Genomic DNA, 8,819 nt, shown 5'->3' with positions numbered 1-8,819 from the left:
GAGCTTATTAAAATGAAGAGGAACCCCTAGATTATCTTTATGCTTTACTTTAATCTTCACTTTATTCTATAACGTCATCACCATTACGTAAGTAGGACATCACTGTTTGGGCTAAAATAAGGGTTAGAACTATGTTATGGAAGGGTGCAAAATTTTAGGAGGTCAAGAACAAAAAAGAATTATTTGTGATCAACTGTAAGTCAAATGAAACAATTGAAAATGCTCCCTGTTTATGTAGCATCTGGTTACAGAATGTTAAAGTGAAGACTTCTTATGAAAGATAGTTTTATAAGTGTGACTATACCATCTTATTAAAAGACTTCAGTTGGTTACAGCAAACCTCCATAATACCTTAAGGCATTATGCTCCAGTCTTGAGACAACACACTAATTATATTAGTCATAAAATTAGCCCACCTACACCTCCGGCATAAAAAGGATGTCTGCAAAGGGAAATGTCCAGACTAAAGGAATTTACCCTCCTTGCTTACCCAAAGTGGAACAGGCAACACCATATCTGGCTACTGCGGGAACTACTGTGGGGGCCGCGGGCATGGAAGCTGTGGCTCTGGAGGCCTGGGTGGTGTCTGTGGCTCCCGCCCTGGCCGTGGCTTCCGCAGGCTGGGCTGGGACTCTGGCTATGGCCCTCGCCACGTCTGCGGCTCTGGCTATGGCTCTGGCTACTACTACTGAGGTTGCCATGAAAGACGCTCATCCTGCATATCTGGACATGAGGATTCACCAATTCTGAATCCTGCATGTTCTGTGCCTTTCCCTTGGGTCATGATAACCCTGTATCATGGAAGTTTAGTGAAGCCTATTGTTAACCTACCATATAAGCCATACATTCCTTGAATTTACTTCATTAAATGAGATAAAGTGAAATTTGCCCAAATTCAGAATTCTTTCCTGTTGCTATCTATTAATCTAACGGGTCTAATGTGTCATTTAACACCACTGTTACCTAATCAATTTTTTGCCCAAATGATCTGTCCATTGATATTATAGGATATTATAGTCCCATATTTTTATTGTATTATTGTCAATTTTCCTTTTATGTCTTTTGATATTTGCTGCATACATTTAGTTGCTCCTGTATTAGTTGCATATATAGTAAGCAATGGTATATCCTCTTATATCGATTATATTATCAAGAAATAATGGCTCCTTTTTGTCTTGCTTGATGAGTATTTATACTCCAGCCTTTTATTTTCATTTGCATGAGATACATTTTTCCATCCCTCACTTTCAGTTTCTGTGAGTCTTTAGCTCTGAAGTGATTCTCTTATAAGCATCATGTAGGCGGGTCTTGAGGTTTTTTGTTTGTATGGTCTTATCCATTCAGCCATCCTACATCTTTTATTGGAACATTTAATCCATTGATATTTAAAATTATTATTAATAAGTATGTACTTATTGTCATTTTGCTACTTGTTCTCTGGTTTTTTGTGGCTCTTCTCTGTACTTTTCTTCTATAAATTTCTTCCCTTATAGTTTATAATTTTCATTAGTGATATATTTGTGTTCTCTTATGTCTAGTTTTTGTGTGTATATTGTATGTTTTTGATTTGTGGTTACCATGGGATTCATATATGTTGACCTATAACTATATGTACTTGTTTTAAACTGGTAGTCATTTAATTCAAAGACATTTTAAGGATCTACATTTTTGCTTACTCTCCTCCCACATATATTGTGTTTCCATCATATTTTATATCTTCATGTTTATCTGTTAACTGTTTATTGTTTTTATAGTCTATTTTACAAATTTTTGTCTTTTAATCTTTGTTGTAACTTATTTAACTGTTTGATCCATACCCTTACTATATATTTGCCTTTACTAGAGAGAATTTTCTTTTCCTACAAATTCTTACTTCTCATTGTAACCTTTTCTTTTCCATTTAGAGCTGACCTTTTAATGTTTGTTTTAGGGTTAGTTTGTTAATAGTATTGATGAACTCATGAAGATTTTGCTTGTCTGAGAAGTTCTTTATCTCTGCTTTAATTCTGAATAATGATCTTGCTGGGTAAAGTGTGCTAGGTTGTAAGTTTTCCCTTTCAGCACTTTAAATATGTCATGACACTCAGTTCTGTCTACAAAGTTTCTGCAGAAAAAATCAGATACTGACAGCTTACAGTCTCCCTTGTGTGTCACACTTTGTTTTTGCCTTGCCATCTTTAGAATTGCCTCTTTATCATTAACTTTTGCCATTTAATTATGATATGTCTTCATGTGGGTCTCTGTGAGTTCATTTTGTTTGGGACTCTGTGCTTCCTGTGCCTGGATATCTGTTTCTTCATGCTTATGTTTCAGTCATAATTTCATCAAATTAATTTGATCCCCCTTTTCTTTCTCTTTTCCTTCTGGGATCCATATTATGCATAGATTAGTATGCTTGATTTATTGTTTTAATTTTTAAATTGTTTTCTTATTTTCTGTTTTGACTAGGTTATTCCACTTTTTCTGTCTTCCAAATCATTTATATGTTCTTCTGTATCATTTAGTCTGCTGTTATATCTTTCTACTGTGTTTCTCATTTCAGTTATTGTATTCATCAGCTCTCACTGATTCTTTTTTATATTTTATATATATTTTATATTTTATATATATTCCTCATTAAAATTATCACTATTTGCATGCATTATTTTTGCTAGTTCAGATTCTATTCTTATTACTAATACTTTAAAATATATCTGTGAATCATTTATCTCTGTTATTTGTGATTTTTCTTCTGTTTTTTTTTTGTTGTTGTTGTTGTTGTTTCATTTGAAACAAATTCCCCTGTTTTCTGATTTTGCTTAACTCTCTCTGACTGTATGGAATTAGGTGAAATAATTACCCTTCAAAGTCTTGAAGGTGTGTCTTTGTGTAGATATGTCAGTTTATAGTTTGTGTGTGCCCAGGGGCTTTGGTGGGAGAGCTGGATATGAAGTGAGTACAGGTCATGTCTTTCCCCAGTGTGTGCCAGCAGCTATCATCCTGATAGGAGGTGGGGCTAGAGATAAAGGGTCTAGAGCCAGGGCAAGGGGCAAGCAGAGGCTTCTACTACATGCAAAGTCCTACACCAGTCTATGGGGGCAGGATCGGGTTCCAAAGCCCCAAGAGTCAGGTCTGAACTGAGTCCATGCCCTCTAAGTGCCACCCCAGCACTGGCATACATTTGCTCAAAAAGAGAACAAAACTGGAATAAGAGGGGCCAGAGCAGACCCCCAGGATGGGCAGGAGCTCACTTTGCGGTGGTCCTAGCATACAAGTCAGAGTTCTGATCTACCACCTTGAGAGTGCCAGCAATGTGTGCTCCCATCCTGTTCAGATGCAGGATTGGGTCCAAGCCAGCTCTGTTCCCTTCAGTGGCACATGCTTCTCAGCAGTGGCAGCCTTCGCCCTACTGGGGAACTGCCAGTCAGAGCCTGGGGGGGACTGGATCAGGCACCTTGCGTGGGCTGGAGAGCATACTGCATTGGTCATGGGAAATAAGCCACAGTCCTAGGCACTCTCAGTCCTGTTTCATGAGTAAGCAAGAGCATGCACCATCTTCACAAGCAGAGACCGGTTTTCTCACAACCTCACTGCCAGTCCCCCTGGCCTTCAAACCAGCCAGATGAACTCATGTTCCCAGTACCAAACGCCAGTGCTGGGTGCCCAGTGTGTGGTTCAAATTGGTTGGTCCTCAGGAAAAATCTATGAACCTGTGGTAACCACTCTACTTCTGTGTTCCCTCAAGAGACACAGGTCCTGAACTAATTGCTTTGTTACCTACCCAACCCCTGTGGGTCATTCTTTACAGCCTTAATTGTATAAGATTCTTCCTGGCAGTCTCCAGTTGATTCCATTGAGAACTGTTTACATGTAGATCTGCTCTTGCTATGTTCCCAGGAAGGTCAGGGTCCTCTGTTCTACCATCTTGATCTCTTCCTTGAGTATGAATGATTTTAGTCTACCCAAGCCACTGCCTGATTATGAAACACAACAGATCTCTTTCCAAAATGCAAACAGATTGACCAACCCTTTCAAAGTTTCAGTGAAAACAGACCGTAAATTCTGTATTTTCTTGTAGAAAAATGAGAATGACAGAAAGCCATTCTCAGAGAAAAAGTGTACAGCTTCAATATATGAGTTCAAGTACATGTTCTCAGTGAAGAAAAGAAAAAGCAATAATATAAAATTAAAACAAAAAGTTACATCTATCCAGAGACACATTCAAATAGTAAGTATCAGTAAAGAATAAGATAACTAAAATAACAGCATGCAGTTGTAAGAAGATGGGTACTACTTCCCCAAATCTTTAACCAAACTAGATATACCAAAGATATGGCTTTGGTTAGATCAAGGTAGTTCACAGTAGTCCTTGGATATGCTTCAGTTCAGTCACTCAGTCGTGTCTGATTCTTTGCAATCCCATGGACTGCAGCACGCCAGGCCTCCCTGTCCATCACCAACTCCTGGAGTTTACCGAAACTCAGATCCATGGAGTCGGTGATGCCATCCAACCATCTCATCCTCTGTCGTCCCCTTCTCCTCCCACCTTCAATCTTTCCCAGCATCATGGTTTTTTCAAATGAGTCAGTTCTTCACATCAGGTGGCCAAAGTACTGGAGTTTCAGCTTCAACATCAGTCCTTCCAATAAATATTTAGGACTGATTTCCTTTAGGATGGACTTGTTTGATCTCTTTGCAGTCCAAGAGACTCAAGAGTCTTCTCCAACATCACAGTTCAAAAGCATCAGTTCTTCAGTGCTTAGGTTTCTCTATAGTCCAACACTCACATCCATACATGACCACTGAAAAACCATAGCCTTGACTAGATGGGCCTTTGTTGACAAAGTAATATCCCTTCTTTTCAATATGCTGTCTAGTTTGGTCATAGTTTTTCTTCCAAGGATCAAGTGTCTTTTAATTTCATGGCTACAGTCACCATTTGCAGTGATTTTGGAGCCCAAAAAAGTAAAGTCTGTCACTGTTTCCATTATTTCCCTGTCTGTTTGCCATGAAACACACATATTAGAAGAGTAATGGTTGAATATACCTATCCATCCATACACAAACACACATATACATACATATTCACAGGAAACCCACATACTTATACACAAAAGCATAGTAGTGTGAAAAATTTATTACCTTTAATGAATAATGAATTTAGACATTTTCCCAAATGAAAATGATTAAAATTATTTTCATTCAATTATGTAAGAGTAATAAAAGATCAAATGAGTATTTTTTTAAATTGTCAGAAGCTCAGGCAATTCAATCAAAAAAAGGTCTGATGTTGCATGGTAGTTTAAGATTTAGTAGCAACTGTTTAAACACGAGAACATATTTATAATAATTAATGCAGGAGGTAAACATGGTGCCTCATAAGTTCATGTCCTGAATAGATGAGCAATCTAGAATTTCTCAGAAGAAGCCAGGAGACTAGTATCTTCCATAGTAGCATGGATGATAGCAGTTATATCCATAGCTACTATAGCCACAGCCATATTCACATCCCAAGCTGCCATAACCATAGCCAAGGCCACCATAGTAGTTGCTGTAGTAGTTCATGATGTGATGAGAAGAAGGCTCAATTGAAGAGCAGATTCTGTTTCAAGAGTTTTAAATGTATAATCTGCATAGCACCATGTGTACCAACTAAATGGTTTAAGGGGCAACCCCAGCCACTGTTGCACTCACATTCCAAACTAACTGGCATTAAAACTATCTCAAGGATTTCTCCTAACCAGTGTATCCAAAACAAGACATCTATGCTCTGTGTCAGGATGCATGTATGAAATCATACTCTAATGAGAGGTTCTTCTTCTAATTCAGTGGCTTGTTTATTTCTGGTTCCAAATTTAACTGTGTTACTAACTACCATGAGATAATATAACCCACGCATAGCATACCTGTTGAAAACCTTGTTGTTTTTCAGTCATTAAGTCATGGCCAACTCTTTGCAGCCCCATGGACTGCAGCACGCCAGACTTCCCTGTACTTTACTGTTTCCTGGAGGTTGCTCAAACTCATGCCTATTGAGTCGGTGATGCCATCCAACCATCTCATCCTCTGTTACCCTCTTCTCCTCCTGCACTCAGTCTTTCCCAGCATTAGGGTCTTTTCCAATGAGTCGGTTCTTTGCAATAGGTGGCTTAAATAGTAGAGCTTCTGCTTCAGCATCAGTCCTTCCAATGAATATTCAGGGCTGCTTTCCTTTAGGATGGAATGGTTTGATCTCCTGGTTGTCCAAGAGATCTAAGAGCCCTTTCCAGAAGAACAATTTGAAAGGTTGAAAATCTTAATTTCCTTTAATAATATCCTCTTTCTGTCTGCCCATGTGCAGTCTTAGAAGTATAAGGATGGCTTTAAAGGGGAAGAGAAGGGTGGAGAGTTTGTGGCAGGAAAGACACGGTGTCATAATTCACTTGTTTAACATTGAATAACAATGATAAGTGTTTTATCATTTTTTGAAGAACAATGTTATACACTACACTTTGGCTTATACTTCACACAGACATGTATTTATAATTTTACAATGGACAGAAAATGAGCATAGAGAAGCTAAAGTTAAACCCTATTAACTATAGATATACAGAAAAGGAAGAGCACTTATCCTATCAGAAATCTGAGTTTAAAAAAGATTCCCAAAACTCTCAATGATTTACAGACTAATGTGCTCCCTGATATGTTGCACTGAAAAGGGCACATGTCTTCCAGTGTTCTTGCCAAAAAATGTAACCTCAGCTGAGGTATGAGAAAACTTCAGACAAACCCACTTTGTGAAATATTCAGAAAATATGTGACTCTTCATAGAATTTTCAAGGAAAGCAAGAGGAACTGTCACTAATTGGAAAAGACTAAAAATATACACAACAGAAAATGAGAACTGCGACCTAGAACAACAACAACAGACACCAATAGACAAAAATAGTAAAGCAAAAATCCATACTAACAGCATCATACAAAGTAAATTTAACTGGATGAATGTTCTATGATTATGAAAGAGGTTAACATGAAGAGACACTGAGTAATGATTATATGTGAATTTTTTGTGTGCTTTTGGCAACATTCAGTAAATCTAAATGCATTATTTCAATACACGAAGTTCAAAATAAAAAGTACTCTTCCATTTCATTAAATTGATCATTTATGACTTCTTCATATATCAAACATTATTAAGAACTATTAAGAAATATATTAAGTTTATATTGGGCACTGATACAGCACTGGGGTTTAGAGCAGGGAACATGGGAGGCAAGGTTATGTGGTTTATATTCTAGATCAACCCAGGTTAGGAAATTCAAGACAGGCAAATATTAAAAAAGTGATTGAGACAGTTTCTGATAGCAGTGAGTATATATAAATATTTCATCAAGGTGGATTAAGGGCAATTACAAGAGTTATTGGTGAAGGATTACTTTAAACTAGGTAATCAGATACTATCTCTCTGAGAGAACCAAGAGAAAAGGTAAGCTACTCCTTCTGTAAGTCAAAGAGCTCCAGGGCAGAGAGTTTATGGTAGAAACAAACTAGCTCCATCTGGAGAGCTGAAAAGCCACTAAGATCTGTGAATTGTAATGAAGAGGAAGGATGTTACCAGATGAGAACAGGGACATGATCATGGTTGTGATACATTGGATTAGGTTTGCTAGATTTTCTGTGCCAGATATAGCAAATGAAAATGCAAGTCAACCATTAAACTTGAATGTCATATAAACAAATTATTTAAGCATAAGAATTCCCCTTGAAATCTTTGGGAAACTCAACTTTCTGTATTTCATATCTGTGTTTTAATATTCTGAAATTGAAATGCAACTGCATGTCTAGCATTTACTCTAGCAATCCTGATGTGGGAAAACATTGAAAGAGTAGGTTAAAGGAGGTTCAAGACTTGATTTGTGCCATACATGCTTTGAGATGTAGAAAATAAGTAAATAAAACAGGCTAGGTAGCATATAGAATCATGAATGTATATATGTCTTGTTAAATTTCTAAAGAATATTAATCTATGGAGATATCAATGCTAATTTGCAGATGTATAGAATAATATTGGAGATATATATGAAAAATATATATGAAGTAATACATTGAAAATGAAATTAAGACTGATTGGAGCAAAAAATGCATTCTAAGTGCACCAACTAAACAGAATTTAGGTAGAGACTAAGGACAATACATGGGACAAACACGTCACTGGGCACTCCAACATTTCAGGACAAAGCCTGAGTAGATTAAAGATAGGATACTTCTTCAAATTATTTTCCCATTTGGGTTATTACAGAATACTGAGATGAATTCCCTGTGCTACACAGTAGGCCCATGTTGGTTAAAAAGAATACATACATGTATATGTATGACTGAATCACTTTGTATACCTGAAACTAACACATTATTAATCAACTATATTCTAATATAAAATCAAAAGTTAATGAAAAGAGGATACTGAGAAGAAGCAGCTGCTGAGGCTAGAATGAACCAACGGTGTGTATACAGGGTAAAGCGAAATGTTGGAACATTTTAGAATTGAAAAGAGAAGCTGGTGGACCTAAATGTATTCAGAGGTTGAGTAAAATGATAACTTGACCTGTGGATTTGACAAGACTGAGGTCTTGAGGTCTTGATCTCTGCATCTCAGTAGAGTAGCTGAGGACAAAGACCAAAAAAGATGATTGAAAAGGTAAAGAAACATTAAAATGCTTCAGTGGAAATACACTTGTCATTTTTTTTTATGAAGCAGAATATAACAATGGGGATTACTTGAAGGTTATGCAGAGTAAAATAAAGCTTGTTTTCTTTTTAATTTTGGAATATGCTTGAGAATTGAGTATACTCAAAATGATACA

The sequence above is a fragment of the Dama dama genome, chromosome 31, assembly GCF_033118175.1.
Source record: "Dama dama isolate Ldn47 chromosome 31, ASM3311817v1, whole genome shotgun sequence".
In the NCBI taxonomy this organism is placed as follows: Eukaryota; Metazoa; Chordata; class Mammalia; order Artiodactyla; family Cervidae; genus Dama; species Dama dama.
This window is presented reverse-complemented; position numbering follows the sequence as displayed.